This window comes from Apis cerana, linkage group LG1 (genome assembly GCF_029169275.1).
Source record: "Apis cerana isolate GH-2021 linkage group LG1, AcerK_1.0, whole genome shotgun sequence".
Lineage (NCBI taxonomy): Eukaryota > Metazoa > Arthropoda > Insecta > Hymenoptera > Apidae > Apis > Apis cerana.
Window position 1 is genome coordinate 3,901,809 of NC_083852.1, and position 22,431 is coordinate 3,924,239.

At 31.2% G+C, this 22,431-nt stretch overlaps 1 protein-coding gene and 3 long non-coding RNA genes across 5 annotated transcripts in view; 2 read left to right on the top strand and 2 right to left on the bottom strand.

Moving 5' to 3' along the window:
- LOC107994743 (uncharacterized) overlaps positions 1–11,365 on the bottom strand; it is a 47,985-nt gene extending 36,620 nt beyond the window's left edge. Inside the window, exon 1 of the long non-coding RNA XR_001765375.3 lies at positions 11,259–11,365. This is a non-coding gene — a long non-coding RNA (uncharacterized LOC107994743). The remainder of the gene's footprint in view (positions 1–11,258) is intronic.
- Positions 1–22,431, bottom strand: part of LOC107994951 (furin-like protease 2) — a 376,396-nt gene that overhangs the window by 330,818 nt on the left and 23,147 nt on the right. The gene's annotated exons all lie outside the window — the stretch shown is intronic.
- On the top strand, positions 11,708–13,120 carry LOC133666464 (uncharacterized). The gene is made up of 2 exons (XR_009830637.1): positions 11,708–11,840; positions 12,085–13,120. It is a non-coding gene; the product is annotated as an uncharacterized LOC133666464 (long non-coding RNA).
- Positions 17,454–19,283, top strand: LOC133666446 (uncharacterized). The gene is made up of 2 exons (XR_009830622.1): positions 17,454–18,045; positions 18,268–19,283. It is a non-coding gene; the product is annotated as an uncharacterized LOC133666446 (long non-coding RNA).

Sequence of the window (22,431 nt, forward strand, 5' to 3'; positions counted from 1 at the left end):
TTCAATTTGCACTTTAATTCAATTATATATTATAATTTCAATTATTTATTACTTCTATTCTTTTACGTTTCAAAGATTCAAATTTCATATTATATTTCTCGTAGCAAATGAAAAAACAATCACCATTAATTATATATTAAAAAATAAAAATAAAATAATTATTTTATCAAAAAAATAATAATGTCAAAAAATACGATAGCAATCCTACAAGAAGCGTGTCTGGCCACGAGGACAATATCGAGATTACGTAGATTATCGCTTGGCCAACTTGGAATTCGCACGGATATCCTTAACACCTCTCGAATATGTGTCGCGTTAAATCCATCCATCTGTGTAACTTGGAATGCTGGACACACCCGCACCCTTTATGTATACACGATTCTACGCGGCTGCGATCACGAACACGTTGATTATCCGGGACTACGGTGGAGACAGTTATGCCAGTTACCTGCGATCTCACGCCTAAGTACAAGCATATAACCAAGTCCCCCTGATTGCGCGTACAAAGCAGCCGAGCTATTGCGAGTCGACATTGACGATTACCTTGACACTCTCTGAACGTCGAAAGGGTTTCGTTTAACCATGATTGTAGCAGTAGTTACGATTGACGATGAAATGATTTTCTCCGAAATAACATCAAGAACGTGTACAATAATGCCGTGTTTAGAGTTGGAAAAGTCTTAAAATTAGTATAAATGGAATGATGTAGTTTGAATTTATTTTAAAATTGGAAATAAAATAAAATATGAAAGATAATTAAAGATAATTTAAATAGAAAAATAAATAGAATTAAAGATATTAAGAGTGTAGTAATAAATTATATTTACAAACTTATATCAAAATATCACTAACTACTACCATATTATTAATAAATTATTTTAAAATTTAACATTCATGAATATCCATATGTTGGATATAATTTAAATGAATAACCGTATACAAAATTCAATGCAACTTTTAAACATGACACGTATAACACATTTTTCAAGAAAAGATCAAAATAACTACAAAAAAAATTGCTTTTCAAAATTCACTTTTTGTTAGTTTTCATTTTTTATTTCCCAAGACAGCCCAAATTTTTTAAAATTAGTTTAGAGTTTTTAAAATACATATGTGTCCACGTAGAAAATGTTATTCCGCGTGTCCAAAATCGTTTCGGTATTTTCCATTTCCGTCCGTTGTTCCCGCAGTCAAATTTGCAATTTTGTTGGCAAACGAGTTAAATAGCCAAACGAGCATTTAGAGACGCTTTTCGTGTCCCGTACATCGCATTCTCGTGGATTCCGGGTCGGATGAATCCCGTGGCAATAATTTCCAACAATTACCGGTCGAAATGTGTAACATTTACGCTTCCAAAAATTACATTCAGGATCTAACCAAATTCATGCCGCATTTGTCACTCTGTTTACAAAATGTGCAATGTTTATCGGTAATAATGTTATTCTCGTTAAAATTCATTAGTATTCACTATCTTGTGAAAAGGAAATAATCGAAAGGGAATAAATCGCTTTTTCGATAATGAAATATCAAGTAATTATGAACATCGTTACAACTTTTATAATAGAAAAATTGCACTGAATAGAGTAAAGTTGTGATAAATTTTTAATTCTTTGCATAAAATGAACTCGCGAAGTACACTGTCAGACGCCATGGCGATTAAAACTACTTAAAAGCTTCAATAGATTTTGAGCTCTCGATCGTGACCGACTATTGCCGAGCTTAACCGAAGTCAGTCGAGCCTACGAAATTATCTCGATCTTGCCCGAATTCTTCCGATTAGTCACGAAGTTCAATTTCCCGAATTACCGTATTCCGCATACAGTGATAGACAAAATTCCAAGCTTTTAACATCAGAAACAGATCCATGAATAAAAGCAAAGAAACATTCGTAAGGATTGAGGAAACGTAGTTCCGTCTGGAGCTACCACAGCAGGAAAAGGAATGCTCGATCGTTAAAGAAAATCGTTTGGAGCTTAACCGAGGAAGAAATCGCAAATTGCTCCGCTCGTTTGCTTCTAGGCGACACGGAGCAAAAAGGCCGATTATCAAAACGGTTGAGCCAACGTTTTATTCGGCATCTGGTAGGCGACACAGGTTCGCGACATCCCACAGGGACGGTTTACGCGCGCAATTACGAATATCGGTGCCAGTTATAAGTTTCTATCGTGATCGAGTATCGGTGATCAAAACCATTACGGTAAATTGAGAACGGGCCAGGCTCCGCTGTAATTCCGATGGATCGATTTCGTTCGTTATCCGTGTCGCGGTCATTACCCTACGGGAGAAAGAATCGCCTCGCGCGATCCCATATCGCGTGATTGCTTCTCGACGAGCGGAGATACTTCGATTATTGGATTAAATCACGTTGTAACGCGTTTCGAGAGAGATTTCGAGGACTTGAGTATCGTTTATTGCAAGATTTATACGATTAATAGAAAAATATGTTTTCTCTTCTTATGTATTTTTCTTTTATTCAGCCTTTATATCTCTTATTTGCTGTTGCAGCTTTTTCTGAATTTTAAATTATTCGTTAACCAAATACTAATAAAACAAATCGACAATAAAAAAAATTACAATTCATAATAAAGAAGACTATAATATTAAATCTCTATAATGCTTCTATAATAGATTCTAGAAAATATTCAATTATTTTTATATCTTTTGATGACTGCCGCTTTTATGTTTTTACAAAACATATTGTTTAATTTCTCATTACAGGCTCAGATAAAAAATTGTAAAAAAGGATTTTTTATTATTTTCTTCGCAATTTTTCTAACAATTTTTTCTCATTTTGATAAATTAATTTTTTTTTCAAAAAATCTCAAATTATTCGATCCAATTTTTAAAAAATTAATTGCACTGACTCTCTTCGAATTCTATAATAATTTCTAATCCTACTTCTCTGAATTCCAAATTTCTCGGTCGATGAACCAGAAAAATCATACAACACACGATACAAAGAAAAGTTTTAAAAAAGATAAAAAGATTACGAAAAGAAGACGAAGCATTGGCTTGAAAATTTCAAATCGGTAAGATGAATTGCACTCGATAGAGATGTGAGAAGCAATGACGGAAGCTCGAAACGGCAGAAAGAACAAATAGAAGAGAAAGAGGACGAGAAGACGACGAGAGAGGCACACGACTTCTTCTAAACCCATTCCATTCGACAAATTTATGCGCGCCTTGGCACCGATTCATAGCCCTCGAAGATTATGGCATCGATGTATGGCTACCTAAAGCTTCCTTTCTCGGCCCGCATTTCTTTACACGTTTCACTACATCATACACAAATGTCTCTTTCCTGTACAGGACATACTTGGCACAAGGCAGCCAACTGAATGAAACGATACGGTTAACGGCATGATTTACGAATACTTGGATACAAATCATATTGCTGGCTACCATATTGTGCAGATTGTATAACCTATAAAATGAAAAGCTTTGCACGCGGAAAATCAATGTTGCGTAATGACGAATTATGAAGCGACGATAATGATGATAAGAAATTTTTGATCGTGAACGTTAAATATCTGTAATTGGTGAAGTTTTAGAAGTTTGAAAAGGATTTATATAAATTTCTAACCTAAATTTTATCTAAGTAAATATTGAATCTAGATGATGTATAAAAATTGATTTCTATACGAGTGAAGTTGTACAAGAGGAGAAAAAAGGAAATATCATTTTTCTATATTAAGTTAAAGATCTTGCATTCGGTAATTGCAAAAATAATTATTTAGCTGATATATGCTCGCAACGATATTAGGTAAAATTAAAAATTTGTTATCTTTTCTTTAAACAATTTTTAAATTCTTCTATGGCTTGTTTCGATTTATATATTGTACAAAAATTTAAAAATTGCCAAAAATTATTGAAATTAAAAATTGAATAATATCGAAAATTTATTAACACAAGGATTAATAGGCTGCCAATAAATAGGATATTTATCGATTACTGTGCACCTGCTTTACATTCGCGCATAATAAATTGCAACATTTCCAAATCGATAGAAAATACGATTCAAAGGTGATTGCATTAAATAATTCATTTGTAGACTCGCGATAAATAAAGTGTTTCAATACATATAAAATCGTCTTACACATATATATATATATATATATGTACAATTTCAAATCTGTTCCAATTCTAGTTTGCGATTGTAAGTTGTTTCCTTTGTAGCGTTGAGAGCATCTGATATTGCTTCTACACTACATCTGACAGGACTAGTGTCTTTTGTTTCGGATCTTGCCGAGATCCTGTACAGAAGATCTCTAGTCTGACATGGTTTATATTGAATATTACGCTGCGTTGGGAGGATATGCATTGTTCTGCGCCTATTCCAGAACAGCTTCAATATGTTAACTTACAATATCAACCTTTTGTTAAAAATTCTTTGTTCTCTCGTAAATTTCAGATTCTGAAAATAATATGACGCTCCACGACGATTATTTTACGATTCTTATCTCGATTCCCGTATCCAGATCTTATTGCGTATTATCAAGCTTAGAAATCGATAACGGTTAATTATCATTCAATTTAATTTTGAATCATAATATTCCTAACATTATTTTTTTCACGCATATACAATTTCATGTATATTTTTATTCTAGTGTGGGTTCTTAGGAAGGATTCAAAGATGATTGGCTTCATTTTTTTTCTTTTTTTTTTAATATCCATAACGTTGTTTTCCCGCTTCTATTTCGCTTTAAATTTTCGATTCTATGCTAGTTTGGAAGTGATTCGAGAATTCATTCGATTTTTTCGTTGAATTGAAAGTTATAGTTGCCGGATTAAGCCATTTCCATCGTGGATGTATGTTAATATGCTTTTAACGAATAATATCGGTGCCATGCGTATTTATAAGCAAAACTGTAACGCTAAATTATGCGAGATATAACGTATATTGTTATTAAGGAAATTAGTGCACACGCTTCATGCTCTCGTTGGAAAGTACAAAATATATTCGGATGTTCTATGAATAACATACAACACCACTTTTGCGTCGTATAAATCCAGCGAATTAACTTAGTGAAAACTGAGCGGGCAACAAAGCAGCACCCTGTTTAATATCTTTCTTTAAAATTTATCCACCTAGAGATTATTCTATTCGTCGCAGAGATTTGAAATTTTCCAAAAGAAACAAATAACGAATTGCACACATATATATAATATAATTTATCCACGTGTTTATTAAATTTTGTTATAATTGGATACAGAAATATATATATATATATTTTTTTATATAGAAATTTTTTATTTGATCAATTAATATCGGCCAACTAACTCTTATTCTAAAATATATATAAAAAAAGAACTGACGTTCTATAATTACTTTTTATGTCATCAGATTTTAGTAACACCATTAATTATAACAATCAGGGGAGAAAGAAATAGAAAAAAAAAAAAGGAAGAAATCAGCATGGAGCTTACTTGTTATTCGTCCCTCGTCATCCTATTCGTTAAAATACGATAAATTGATTAATGGACGAAGAGAAAAGCGACAACTGACGCAGCTAGTTATGAAATCACGTAATGCTACGTGGTAACGACTAATGCGTGGACATTAATCAGATTATGTTATCGACATGTGGCAGACGCATACGACCCTTATTGTTTCCGGTAAACTTTTCCTCGATATTGTTATTTATTCGCTATAATCGTTTATTATCGGATAATATCTACAATCATGTACAGAGGCATTCGATTGTTTATTAATCCTTAAACCCTGATAGATTGGATCGTTTTTTATCCAATTCTTATACTGCTAAAATATATATCAATTTTGAAATACGAATTATTTCTGCTGTTTATATATTCAATATTTTCATCTATTTGTTTTATGATCAAATTTCTTTTGTGGATCGTAGAAAATTTTAAATGGATTATTAAATATATATATGTATATTTATAGGATTTTAAAAATATTGGAACATATTCTGGAGGAAATTTCAAGAAACATTTTCCTTTGCAAAAATTTTCGTTTAGGCTTTGTTAACGAGTTATTAACGAAAAAATACTGACCAATCACGGAGCGCGTAGCTTAATCGAACCACGACAATAGCGTTGGCTACGTACTGCCGATGAGCACGAACAAATCCAAGCAACGTATCTCGAAGAAAATGTGTTGAATAAAATAAATATTTTTAATGATTAAAAATTATATCGAATTATATCGATATAATGAACGATGAATAAATAAATAAATAAATATAATATTCAACAAACTTTCTTCGAGATATATTGCTTGTGTTTGGTCAGCTAATGCTATTGACGCGGTTCCACTAAGCTATGCGCTCTGTGATTGGCCAGTGTTTTTTGTTGGTAACTTAATAAAACAGTAACGAAAGTAAATATGTTGTTTGAAATTATCTCAGAAATCTCTATTTTACGAATATTCCAACATTTTTGGAATCTGTGTATATTGTAATTTCTCTGAAAATTTTAACTAATAAAATTAAAGTTAATTTAAAAATAATTTAAAAATTTATGTAATTTCCCATTATTTCAACCATACTTGGAATATAATAAGAGAAAGTCACACTCCGTAAAAGTCATCGTTAAATAAAACGATTTCTTTAAATTATTCACGAGTTGTGTATAAATTTATTCTTAGACGAGATACAAAAATATATATTTTTATGATGATTTCTAAGTAAACATAGCAATAAGATATGTGATAATAAATGTGAAACACGCGTTAAAATAGATTGATATGTTATATTATATTATATTATGATACGTAGTTTTCATTGCCATTATCATTCAATTGGTCGATAAAGAATAATCCTCGAATTTTCATCTATATAAGCTGGATTTATTTAGAATCGATATATTTAGTACGTGTATTACAGATGTGACTGAAAATTACGTGGAACATCTGGCACAGGTACTTGCCAAAATTTTCTTAATTCTAACTCTGAATATATTTGAATAGTCTCAGCGATTGCAACCAGATGACTCATTAATTCCTACTTTCTCGCAAATCTTCGCTTTCATTCTGATACCTGTACAGAATATTCTCTTCAGAAATAGGTCAAAATGAAAAAAGAACGTACAAACATAATTTCTAATAGAAAACAATATCGAGCAGCTAATTTTCTATTTATTCAAAATTTCGAGATTCTTTATAGAAATATTCTAATTTACATTTATTTTTCTTAGAGCTTATTTCAAAAATACAAACACGATATAATATCATTAAGAAACGAGAATAAATCGATGAAACATCATCTCTTTGGCAAAGGAATTGCTTGTTTGATCGAATAAGTGGCTAATTGATTACAAATAAAACTAGATACTATCAACACCAATCGCAATTACCCAACGTTTATCACTCGTGTAACAATAAACCGTGGTTTCAGGAGCAAGTATAATTTGTCTTAGAGGGAGGAGTGCAAACACGATGCGCCGATAACCGGTTTATCAGAAAATTGACTTTCATACAATCGACGATTCCACGGCCTGTGTTCTCGTTTTCTATTGCTTTCCATTATTCAAAACGGTCCCCGCTGTCAGTTGCGTGCACGCGTTTTAAATTGCAGCTAACCGAGCAAGAGCACACAACTATATACGGTGTGTTATTTCGTAAGCTCAAGGAACCAGATAATCTTTCTTCTTTCCTCTTTCCCTTCTTCTCTTTCTGTCTTCTATTCTCCTTCTTCTTCTCGTTCCTTTTTCTTATTCTCGTTTTTCTCTCTTCTTCTACTTTTTTTCTCTTCCCTTATCTCTCCCCCTTCTTTTTTCTTTCTCCTTTTATTTTATAGAACTCACCTCTTTCTCTTTCGGCCACGAGACACGAGGTTTACCCCCACTACTTACACCGCCTTGGAACACCCAACTCTTCGTTCCAATTTGCTCGAGTGGAGTACACGATATTCTAGAATAATAATTACTCGCTTATATGTCAATAAGATTCGCGTGACGACATCAATGTCGTCGATAATCATTCCGTGCTCATCACGCTTCACCTCGAATGGAAACGCATCAGAGAGAGAGATCAAGTTGCGGTGGTAATCCACCGATAAATAGTTATATTTTGAATCCCATCACGTTCGGTTGGTATCCGCCCAACAAGGCAGATGCTGTTATGGGTCACGGTGAGCGAGCGCCACGAACCAAATCTTTTATACACTTTTCGTATACGAATTCCTCTCGTTTCACAAGCTCGGTGAGCCGTATTTTATCAAGAGACGAGATTATACCCGTTCCCTTACCTGTTCCTGGGAGCGTGAATTCCTTTGCAACATCAAAAATCGTGAATCAAGTTCGATTCGAGAAATCGTATCGCGTCGTGAAGTATAATTTTTCATTGAAATTTTTCTGATCAATCCCATCCGTTGTAAATCTTTCAATTCCATTAGTCGGGTAAATACGATTAACGTTCGATCGTCGAAAAATAAAACGATTTATTTTCGTAAATACGTTCGAAAAAAAAAAAAGAACGGTATAAATCATAATCGTAAGAAATCAAGATAAGTCCAAAAGAATAATTTATAAGCCTATATATATCACGTGGAGATTATAAATATTATTATATAACCCAGATAAAATCATTAATTCCTATCTTTTTACATTGAAATTACGGTTTCCTTTCTTTAAAAAAAAATGAAAATGAAAATGAAAACGAAAATGAAAATTGAATCGTAGAAGATTGAAAAAAAAATTGGTTATCGTGTAAATTGCGCACGATGCATGGGCACGTGCAGACGTACATAGCAATCGAACAAGAAGCATCGATGTGTAAAAACCACGATTCAGATTGCAGGAAACCGGTAATTGCGGGGCCATTTCATCGCGTTTACACGTTTTCGAACAGAGGGGCGCCGTATGAAAGCAGGCAAAGCCTCGTATGCATATAAATGAGAACCACGCGAACAAAAGAGAAAACACGGGAGAAAGCAACGTGGTAAGGGATAGAGGATTGCCAATTATAATTATGTTTTATCACGATATCTATATTATTGTAAGTATATACCAATTGAAATATACATTCATCGAGTGAAATTAACACTTAGAATTATTACCAAATTAAAAATGTTCGTTTCAAATTTATTTTTTACAATTATCCGAGACGTACGTAAGATGTATCCGTGAAACATGTTTGGAGGATCGATTCTAGAGGTCAAGACAAATGTAAAAGTTGGTATGCAAAAATGCCGGTTGAGGCTTATTTATTAAGTTATTAAGACGATTCAAGTTATTAAATGTTAGATGAAATGAAGCAGAAATAGAATGGAATAGCGGTGTAACGAAGACAGAGCATCTTTAATAATTTCAATTGGTTATAACTTTAATGGTCATATTAGCTTTTGCGTTTGTTTTAATCTGTTAAAATCGATCCTCCAAAGATGTCACGCTGTTATCATATAATCTTATATAATTTCTTTTTTAAAATTATTTTTAAATTGTTTTTAAATTCTTAAATATATTATTTTTAAATATATAGGAAAATATTGATATGTAGTGATATAGAAGAATAATAATTTTTATAATAACTCACAATATTAAAAAAGACGAGATATTTCAATAATAAATATTATTTTCCAAATTAATTAATAACATCTAAAACATCATCGCCATTACAAATCCGATAAGTATATACTGATAGTGAATATGAACTCAATAAGTATAGATTGCTCAATGCTGTGTACATATATTGCCATTATAATTTGCGCGCAATTATTATTCCAGTGTTGCATAATGTATCGCGAATAGTGTCTGTGAAAGAGACTGTAATTGTTAGAGGAGAAAAAGCTATAAGTATTTTGCAATGTTATACTGTGCTATATGGAACTAAAAATGGCACTTTTGCAAACATGAAAATTGTGCGTATATATATATATGTATGTATGTATTTTAGAAGTGTGTATGTATGTGCATGAACAAAATTTCAAGAAGAGGAGAGTTAAAAGGGTAGCAACCGATAAATCGATAACAGATCGTTAACAAATGGTATGCAATTCATTCTGCCGTTCCACCTCGAAAAAATCAATTGCATTTTACGGGGTGAATGTAAAATTCCGTAATTAAGGGGTGTGTACGTGCTAAAAGTGCCTTTACTATTTCACTTGCCACATTGAAAAACGGTTAAAAATAAATTTCACTTATTTTCTTTCACAATTTTATACCGTTGAAATATTGTTCCCTTCGTTTCTATTATAAAATATGAAATTAAATATGTAATATGAATTTTATTTAAAAAAAAAACACGATAATATCTTTTTTTATGAAATTTGTCGATGAAACGATGAAGTAAGATTTCATGATAAATAAACAAGAGAAAATATATATGGAAACTAATGTCAAAATTTCAGAAATATAACCTTCAAAATAACTGAAATAATATACAGATAATATAAATCTAAATTTAAATCTAAATTAATTATTTTCAATTGAAATAATTAAGAAATATATGCAAATTATATAAATTTAATAATAATTAAAAAAATGATAATAAAAAAATCAAATTATATGTATATAATTGTATATTATTCAAATTTTATTATTTTATATAATTCATGTTATAAACAAAATACTATGATATTCAAATATGATGCAATTATCAAATCATAATATATTTATGCTGATTTAAATGATAATTTTTATTTCAAATGATAATAATAAAAATATTTATATAAATATAAATATTTACACTTTACATTACAGATAATAAACTTCTTCGTGTGTAAGAAATACAAATTTCGTCAAAAACTACATAAAAAGGATTATATCGATATCTAGAAATAGTAAAAGTAACTTTGGAGAATAACAATTCAAAAAATGTATAAAAATCGTATCATAGCAGGATATATTTTTTTAATGAAATCAAGTAATAAATTACTATAATTTATTCTAAAAATATAAACTTATTTATAATTAATAAAAATTATTTGTAAAACTATTACTATTTGAATAACAAGAATTTATTTGATAGTTATTTGATAGTAACAAGTAACAAAATCAAATAAAATAACGAATATTAAAATAATTTAATTCTCTCAAAATTAAAATACAAATAAAAAGTGAAATAAAAATTTTATTCAAATAATTTGAATAATAATTCATTTCGATAATCCTATGTTCAAGTACCATGTAAAACCGACAAAACCAACCGGCTAAACAACACATGGCAAGTTTATAACCACGGTCGAGAGAACGATTTAGTAAATTCCATATACGCGCATTTATCCACCGTCAGAAGATCAGTCGGCGCTAAACTCGTTTACAAATTGTAATGCTTCGCGTGTCAAGTATGTACATACCGTTGATTTAACAGCCAGATTTTAAGCACCGAGTAAATTTGACGCACCTGTCGTAATAACGACACTTGCCTCCACGATCGCCAAGATTTACGATCGCGTCAAAGAGAAACCGTGAAGTCGAGTCTCTGTTACTGCGTTATGTATATATACGACCAGAGATAAAATTGACGATCGTTTAAACCTTAATGAATCTGGTTGAGCAAACGAATGAACTGGTGTTGTTAGTGACACGAAACTGAGAATTACGCTTAGAAGCAATTTCAACGTGTGCTAGGTTATTTGTTAAACGAATGATATTTAATGTGTTTCAAAAGTAATCAAATTTCTACGGAATGGAAGAAAACAGTGGTGACATCTTTTGTTAATAGTTAGAAATAAGTTACTTGGTCTGATAGGTTAATTTTTTGGCAAACTCAATATGTATTCCCTAGTGACTTTTTCAATCATGAATAATACATGTCAAAGACCGTGCAATCCAATATGCTGTAGAAGATATAATGTAACGAATTGATAGAGTCCTATTCAGATGAAAAGCAAGTATTTTTGAATATTTGAGAAGACAAGAATTACTATTATCAAATTGTAAGATTCTAATAATTTATTTTAATATATTTTTTTTTTCTATAAAGAATGAGAAACTAAATCAACCGATATATTTAAAAATAATTTTATTAAAAATATTAATTTTTTCTCAAAATTATCATTGGGAAAATTATAATTTTCGTTGGAAAATTTTTTTTGAAAAATTATATAATAAATAATTCTGAAGATATTAAAAACGATCAATTTAAATGGAACAAATCATAATAAGTTTTTAATGTTATAGGTTAAACACTTATGCAAAGTTTAAAATGTGTTATATTACATGCAGTTTGCATATATTGGTACTTTTAATCATGTTCTCTTGAACTTTCACTGACAAATACAACGAAGCAGACGAATGCAATTGGATAACGATAATTCCTGACATTCGAACTTATCGGTTTTTGAAAGATTTAAACGATACGGAAGTTCCAACTGGTGATAATATTTCAAAATAACGCAATGCGGTGTTTCGTGAGAAAATTTAAACGAAACTTCGAACGTGCAACGCGTTAAAATAATTTATGTACGAAATCTATGTATTTCCGCGATATGGTTGCCAGAAAAATATTCTCTATGGAGAGAATGGAAGAAAGTAGCATGCATCACATATAGTTAGTGAACTAGTGACGTCATTCATACTTCAGCTAATAGATAAAAGAACTAACGAATGAAATAATTCAATTTTATAAAATAAAAGAATGAAAGTATTTGTGCAATTAAATATGATATTATATTTTTTTAATTCGTATGTAACGGACTATTTTATAAATTAAATATATTTTTTAAATTTTGATATTTACGATATAAATTATTTTGATAATTATAGAAAAAAATGATTTTAAATATTATTTAAAAATCATCGAAATCGATGAAGTGTGCTTTTTTTCTATTATTTTATTTATATTTATCAATAATATTGTTATTGTTTGGTAATAAAACTTTGTTCTTAATGGATTCAAATAAATTTATACTGAGATTATTATTATAAAACAATAATGATATTTCCTTAAAATAGAAACGATTAATTAGTATCAATATTGTATTATAATCAATAATGTATTATAATCATATTATAATGTTTAAATCTTGAAACATTCCATTATAAAAACATTCATTATTTCACCAATTATTATTCGATTGCATCATTAAAATGTTCTATTGTTCATACAATACATTTTATATTGTATATATTGTATATATATATAGTTTATGCATAATATAAATAATTTCTAGTGTGTATAAAGTTCACAATTTAATAAATTATGTATATTCCATCATATTTGAATTATTCATAGATGCATATGTTTTAGAATCTAATGTATAATAATGAAATGTTGACTTTTCTATGGCGAAGTACAATTTTGTTGGATGTTGACTTTCCCAAGGGAGGTTTATTTCAAAATCACTAGCAACAACAAGAAACAAGATGTTTGAATTGCTTAAGGAGATTAAGTTATATCACATTCCTTTATAGAAAAGCACTAGTTATTAACTAGATGATATTTTATTTTCTTATATAATATGATATAATAGTAATTTTCACTTTTAAATTTTCATTCTATGAATGTCTCTTTATGAAATTTTTATTTTAAATTCCATTATGAAGGCAAAATCACATGATAATGTTTTTCTTGCATTTTAAATATATTTTAAATCTTTGATTTTGGTAAAATCTTGACAATAAATATCATAACATTGGAATATTGAATTTTAATTTTATTTGTTAATCAACTTGTATAAGTTTGATTAACTTTTTAATACATTACTACTAACTCCTCGAAACCATTTAACTTTTATTTGAAATTTCTCATTACGAATAGTAACAATGATGTAAATCCAAATGATAATATCAGGTAAATTTTATTTAAATGTAATTTACTCAACTCTCTTAAGAAAATGTCATTTCCATCTTTTTTTTTAGTTACAAATATTTCAAATGTTTAAAATTGTAATTTTTATACTTATGTATGCAATGAGGTAAAGGTTTTCTGTTTCTTTGCTTATTTAACTCTTGGTTGATGTTTCTAATAGAATCGTTTCGAAAAAAAAAAAAGTTGTACAAACAGAATTAATTAAACGATCCTTAAGTAAATATTCGAAAATACTAAACATACAGTGTAATACAAGAAATATTCACGAAACAATTTCGCAATTTTGAATTCATTTGATGATAAAATTTTCAGAATTTCTTTCAGAAATTGCTCTCGCCAATATTTTTCTTTAAAAATTAAATTATCTTCCAAGAGTATTTTTCACAAACTTGGACACTTGTCTAGTGACTATCAGACAATGACTTTCACTCTCAAGTAGTGTCCAAACTTTACTTCACTTTCAAATGAATTTCCATCTTAACTTTCACTCTTGACACAATGTCGATTATCAAGCAATTCTCAAATTTATTTTTTTACTCTCAAATTTATCCACACACTCTTTGAATAGAAAATTATATATATACTTAACGATGACACACTATATCGTGAAATTCATAAACATCTCATTTTTTTCGCATCAACGCTTGCATTATTCTCCGCTTGAAATTCATCGTGCATACCAATCATGAATATGCATCTCTGCTTCTTCACCGTTATATTACAAACACCGGCGAGAAAACACTCGTTCTTGTTCATTTAGAAAGAGACCAAGACGCCATTTGCATGAACAATGGATTAAATCGATCAACAAAAATTAAAATAGAATAATATTAATGATTTGGCGAATTATCGTTGTATAATTGAACAAATTCTATGAAGGAAATTAAAATTTTGGTAAAATTTAAAAAGAATTCTTGATGAAAATCTCAACGAATTTACCAAAGCAAATAAATTTAGAGATATATTTATAAATTTAATTTTGAATTAATAGTAGATTAGAAAATTCGATATAGGACAAGATTGGGAAGATGATCTCATATTTTCGTATACATTTATGACTTTTAAATTTTAAAACAAATTATTAATCATTCATTTGTGATAAAAAAAAAAGAAAAAGCTTGAGAGTCACTAATTGATATTAAAACGTGGATAATTTTCTTCTTTTTTTTTCTTCCATCGTTATTTCATTGATTTTTGAAATCTTTGAAGCTGGATTTCTATCAAAAAAATTTTTCTTTGAAAAAAAGTTGCTTTATGTATAATCCATTACATTTAAATTAGATTTTTTTCAGATTAAATTTTTAAATAGAATAGTTCAAAAAATAATTAATCATGAAACTAGTAAGAAAGATCACTGAATGATCAAGGATGAATAAGGAATGACATTGAACTGGCAGGCATCCGGTTTAATTATCAATTTTAATTTTCTTTGCGGTTCGGAGATGAGGCGATTAATGTAAAATGTGCAAAATTACAACCAATTATTGGCAAAGTTACGAAAAGTTTCAATTACGTGATTGTTCAATTTGACAAATATCAAATTTGTAAAATTATCTTCGTTTCAAGAAATATGAAAGAAGAAAAAAAAATAAATTCATTATTGAATGAAAATAATTCATGTATAATCATATGTAACTGAAATAACTAAAAAAATAACTAGCAAACTAACAAATGAAACTAGAATAAATTACCGCAAATAATTTTCATTCAAATTTATTTCTAATTATTTGAAAATAAATGGAAGAATTTATCTTCTATTATATCTTCAATTTTCCGAATCTTTACAAACTTAATAACCAACTATCTTCACAGAAATCATAATAATATCACGAATTCAGTCTCATTAATCTCGCAACGTACATATTTCATTTCATTTTCCACTCTAAAGAACATTCGCAACACAAAAGTTAGGTTATGTGTAAAGTTTATATCGAACTATGCAACAGTAAAACATCACACAGATTATTCTAATTTTAATCAAAGTACATATCACGAACATGAATAACATATAATATAAAATATACCATGTTGAAAACGATTAATTTGTATCAAAGTTACTTTCATCGAAGTTATTAGATTATTTCCGTTTCTTCCGGCAATTATTCATAGAAAAGTGAATAATTAAAAGTGAGTGAAAAATTAATCTACCAACGGGATCGAGATGGAAATATATCGGCGAAAGATCACTTTCGAATAATGGATTTAATGATTGTACGATCTATTCGTGGTGAAAATCCTTTCCCTTGCTTTTAACGTGCATCGATATAATATTGTGCAATCGCGCGTGAGGTACGTACGCTTTGTATCAGCGGTTCTCAATCGGTAATATACGATATTTAAAATTTTTCATCACCCTTCTATTCCTACATTCTATTCCTTTGATAAAATAATTATAATATTGAATCGATATCAAACATAACCACAGCGAAACATTTTTTTCGAACGAAAAGTGAAATGAGAGGTTAAGCCATAACCAAAAAATATTATTTTTTCGATCCATTCGATTTGTTTCTATCGGTTAAACGCGCTCGCGATTCGAATTAAAAAAAATAAACGAAACCGTGCGCGTATCGAAAATAGGAGAGAATGGAACGTGTCAGATACCATAACTCGAACGTATTAACGAAGAATTCGTGATTAGCCACGCGTCGAGGAAACAATTCTGGTTACCACGGCGAGGAATAAAAACAATGAGTACGTGACGGAAGTCGGGGTTGGCGAACTATAAGAAAAGGCACTCGGAGCTTTCGAAACGTTTCCACATCGGGTGGATATATATATACCGGGGGCTCCTTTATTCGCGAGTATTCGCAACTTGAATTATTTACCCAAGAAGGCTCCACTGGAGTACGTGCAAACAACGAGAAGACGTGTTTCCACGATCGACTCACGATCCGACGTTTCGGTGGAAAGAAAATAGGATGTCCGTGAGAAACGGCCACGTTTACGGATGCATGGGATTTCCCTTTCCTTTACACGCCGTAACATCGAGCGAAATATTCCTTTCCCTACGTGAAAAATCCTTCTTATTCTTCATTATTTCTCCTTCGGTTTCGCTTTCTTCCTTTCTCTTCCTTTTTTCTTCAAATTTCTAATAAATACCCATTTTCTCTCCAACAATTTTTATCGAAATTGCGATTCCATTCTCGCGAATTCTATCCTATATTTTTCAAATATTCCTTTTCTTTCGAACGATTGCCTCTTGAGGCAAATAACTCACGTGCTGATCCATCTTCGTTTTTATACAATATACCACAACATATATATATATATTTTTAGAGATGTTCTATTTTCTAGATACGAACTTCTATTATAATTATACGACTCGAAATAAATAGAACGAATTTTATCGAATCGTTCTATTTGATAAAACGGAGGGGGAGGGGAATTGTATGAAGATTATATGCAAGAGTGTCTTGCGTGTTTTTATCTCTGCCACTGAAATAGCTACGTTGCACGGAACGGACGCGATGGGACGATGGAAAGTAATATCGAGTAACAGGAAGTAGTGGGAGAGGGGAGGGGGGAGAGGAGGATGGTATTCCTTTAACAAATGCAATAAAATATGATTCTACACACGCGTGTGAGGTATGATATTGTACGATATTGAGTTATACTAGCCACTAGTCGATAGACGATGTTGAAACGACGACGAGTTCAACGACTTAATACGCTTAAAATGACCTTAGATTAAATATCTAGGTCTTAGCCATCGCTATTAATCCAATTTGCTATTAATCAGAAACCAGATAATAATATTACGTCGTAAGTTTTGTCTTAGGTTTGTTCTTAAATTATGAGATTATCGTCGCGTATCGTTGGATTTATTTAATCATCAAAGAGTAATAATGATAATAATAATAAACACTCGAATAATAATAAACGCTTTTTTACAATTTTTACAATAAGAAAAAGAAAAGAACGTGAGATTATATTAGTTATCGTTTAATTAAACCTCGACAATTTCTAAACTCTGGGACTCTGAGGCATAATCGATTTTACTCGCTTTACGTGTAACGATCGCTTTCACTTTATAAAATAGGCTGGCAAACGAGTAGCCTTGAACCACGCAATCCAGTTTTTGCGAGGAATTATTGTTGTCTCTGGAGAGGGGAACAAAATATGAACTCTTAGCGCATTCTTACGCCCTCATTCTGAAACATTCTAGATTCGAAAAAAAAGCAGTGACACTCACGCCAATATCTTCGGAATAACAAAAGTTTCCTGGATATCAGAAGAAGTGCAATTTCCTTCGTTGGCAGGAATAAAAGGATGCAATAAGAAGGGGCGAAACATCTCGATCTACTCCAGTGGTTCTCAAACCAGGCAAGGTTAGAATTTTTCGTTCACGTAGAATGAATTTCATTCGTTCGTGTCTCCCACTAGTGAAAAAATAACAATAATTTTATTCCACTCTTGAATCGCTAATCCGTGATCGTAGCGTACACACGGTTTAATAACGAATTAATATATAAGAAAATTTCATTTCCACTACTTTTCACTTAATTCCAATAACTCTTTTCTTCGTTTAAACGTGATATCAAACATCCTAGGGAACCCTAGACAGTTTGAGAAACGCTGCTCTATTGGATCGGTAACAGCTGAGGGGCGAGATGCCACGGGTCCGGATGAAGGAAGTGAAAGTAATTTTCAGAAATTCGTGACTTACGTATATATACACACACGTATGTACATACGTATGTATTCGAGTTGTGCTCGCAGAGCAGTCGAACCGCGGATGCACGCGATAGCTGAAACTAGGGGAAAATGCAAGAACCGTGTTCAACAATTATTCGACTGTACAAGCGTTGCAAAGTCGATAATTGCAAAGTCGCTGACCGAGCTATATAGTTCGAGAAATAAGTGAATTATTAATGGAAGTAACTCCTCCCTCCCCTCCCCCGCAAAATAAATTTAAACATCGCTTCTGAGCCATGAAAATGGTAACTATAAACAACATTTGGTGAAATTACGCGAAATAATTACAGTTTGCAAAATGTAACTAAAACATTTCCATATATATATATATATTGATCGTGTAACTTTAACAAGAGATAAAAGAAACTAGGGGTAAATATTAATCTGGAGAAGTTGTCGAAAGATATTAAAAGATTAGTTCAAAGTTAGAAGATGGATTGATTGATTATTCATCGGGCAAGTTTGAAAGTTTTTTTTTTTTTAGAATTTCTTATTTTCTGTTATCGATCGAAAAGTTTTTATCATTTTTGCATATATTTGTTGTTACATCTTATTTAAAAAAAATAATAATAATAATAATAATAAAATGTATTTGTGATATATAATGATATTATAAACATCTTTTTTTCATTATTTATATTTCCATTAACATGATTGAGCGAAGAGTTTGCTTGTCAAATTGTATTTTGCTGTGCGCAGCGTAAATACACGGAGACATACAGGGAGGAGGGAGGGGGGGAGGGAGAGGAACAATAAGAGAAAAATCGGAGCGGCCATCCACTGGTAATCGGAACGGCACCTAAGGATATTGGTTGTAAGGAATATTGCCACTTTATCGATAATGCGACTAAGTCCAATGGCAATCTTAATCCTCGATATCGATTACGATATCGTGGCATAGGCTAACGTAATAACGCAAAGAATCAGAGAAATTGATTTCTATCGAAAATATTCGAACAATACGGAGGAAAAATAATTTTCGATACGAGTGCCGATTACGGGCACGTGTAAAAGTGCAGTAAAGTAAAATTGAACGTCGTAGAAAATGTAAAAACATTTGAATATTTTTTTTTTTTTGCTGTAGAAATAAAATTTTGTATAATATCTAATACGTGCGAGAGAATAAATTGTTTTTGTTCATTGATAAAAAAAAATAAATGAAAAAATAATCGCAATACGAATCCACGAATCTAAAAATAATTTGTTTTTCAATTTCATTAAATATATATGTACGTACGCTCTTTCGTTATAATTGTTGATTTGCTGATATTAGAATGTTACACTTTTAGAATTGTTAAGTTCCTTAATTATCTCACATTGGATGCTATAATTAGCAGTACGCGTTTCCATATACGTAGACGAGATTACAATGCTCTGACGAGATTACACCGTTACATTCATATTGAATTATACACGTGTGAACTATTACACTATCACGCGCACTATAATTAAACCAGCTCGGCAGAATGTTTCTATCTCAAAAGATGAATGATTCATAACAATACGGAAAATCTAGGTAAAAAGATGTTTAAAAAATATAAATGCATATAATACTCGATATGCGATATACATACAATGCTTGTTATTAAGCTTAATAAATGCTTTTAATAACGTATATAATTCGCATTAAAAAGGTCGTATATACTAGTACAGATTATCTGATTTCATGCATAACCATATCTTTCGAGTTAATTATATCCAATAATTGTAATAAATTAATCATTGTTTTAAATATAATCCCATATATTCTCAGTCTTGTTAGCTACAAAATGAACGAAACACGCAATAGGCTTCACATGATCAGCGCAGATCTCTGCCGGTAAAGTAGTACTCTTGCCTCAATAAGTATTTGAAAAATAAGGTTTCTACTTTAATCGATCCAGTTTCTATCCTATCTCTATTCTATTAATTATCCTTGAAACGTGAAAAAGATCTCAACGGTAATACTATTACGAACACGAATCGTCTACAAAGTTAATGATGGGATTTCTTACTCTTTCTTCCGTACAAATTGCTCTTTATCTGTGCATTGGCACGTCCGCTCGCTTTTATGATACTACATACTTTCCGACTACTACCGTAAACGTAAATTCAAGGACGAGCTCGTCAAGCCTGGGCGCCATCGACGATTCGAGACTGCCCATACGGCCGTGTGTTTCGATGGTCAATAAAACCTTCTTGCCTGCAAAATCCAAGCAGGAAACAGTATTAAAATAAATGTTACGATTGTGAAATTTGCCATCGAATGGCACGATTGCGACATGGAACGTCGTAGATGTAATTCGACGATCGCCTGAAACATCCTATTTGCAACGATTCGACATCCTGAATGAAAATAGAAATCTCTGATGTCGCGTATTCATGTCTCGTTTATTAATACATCGCGGGCAACGTGATATTAAGCGTGTATAATTTTAGTTTTTTTTATGGCAATTGTAAAAATTTATAGATGTAACATTTTATACAAATTTATTAGTTTACGCGCTGTACATACATGTATGTAAAAGATACATTTAAATGTTTTATTTCTTCACGGAAATATGAAATTTCGAAGAATTCGATGTATGATATTTTATATATATTTCTCAAACAAACGATTATTTAATGTCGCTTTTTCAATGATCATTCGCTTCACTTGATTTTAATTTAACCATTGTCATTCTACTATTGTACGTATATAAATAATGGCAGGTAATGCTTGAACGACAATTTATTTAAATGTCAACATAATTTTAAATGCTTACATTGAAAAAAAAAATTTCTAAATCAAATGTTATTTCAGTGATGTGACCACATCAAAACGTAATATATGCAAAGATGAATTTCAAATGGTCGACAATAAAGAAAGGAAAACCTAGAACATTCCAACAAATTTCGTCGATCGTGAAACTCGTTTGGAATCGTAATTCTTCTGGAGAGCGGTGATTCCCTTGAATACAATCAACGTAACACTTCTTGAAATTACTATGGTTAACCTGGATTTCGCGTACACGTGAACTTCTTTCGCAGACTATACGCGATTTTGTTCCCGGTGGGACAAAACGTCTCATTACGACACTGCTGTTCATGGAAACCTATCAACGAGAGAGAAATAGAGAAAGAAAAAAATCACTTGTGAGAGACGAAGAAACAAGTACATAATACTTTACGTGAAATAATTTTAATATTAAAATTAATTGTCAAACGAAGAAACAGAAGATATGCGATATAAGTCATTAATAATTATTAATAATTTCATAACAACATTTAAACAAGAAAAAAATATACAACATATAATAAAAATAAAAATTTGGCTTTCTTAAAATTCTTTGAAACTTTTCATTAAACTTTAGGACAACGTGTTAAACAAAGATAAAAAATAATTACCGAAAAAGTTCTAAAAAAGAATATATATCCACAGGCAAGAAAGAAAAGAAACGAAGGATCGAAACCATCAAAAAAGATATTACAGAGAAGTTGCCCATCTTCCATACCGCAGAAAGAGAGAGAGAAAAAAAAGAATAATTCTGAAACACAAACCAGGAAGAACGAACTCGGAAAAGGAACGAGCAAAGAAAAAGATAACGCAACAAGCCAGGTATGAAAAAAGGCGCAAAAGAACGAAGAACGAGACAAGCAAGAGGGGAGTTCCAGTGAAGAAAGAAACGGGAGATGCCAATAACGAGATGAACAAGGGGGAAGCGGAGGCTCGATGGAGAAGGAATGCGAAACGAGGATAGAAGACAGAGGCAGAAATCGAGAGTAGCATAGCTGAAGGATGAAAGAACGAGGAGAAAGTCGGAACGAAGAAGGAACGGAGAGTTGCGGTTAAATCCTCCTTTTTTTCGTTCTATCTTCGTTGCTCCAATATGGGTATACAACACGAACTCAGTCTCGAACCGGTGAGCAGAGCCGCATCTGTGCAACGGTATATCGACGGTAAACGGGTTCCGTGAGTTGTGAAGTTACCGGTTTCCACGGAGAACGTATACGGGGCCCTGTTGCGTGAACGAGGTCCGATAGGTAACCACGTGATATGA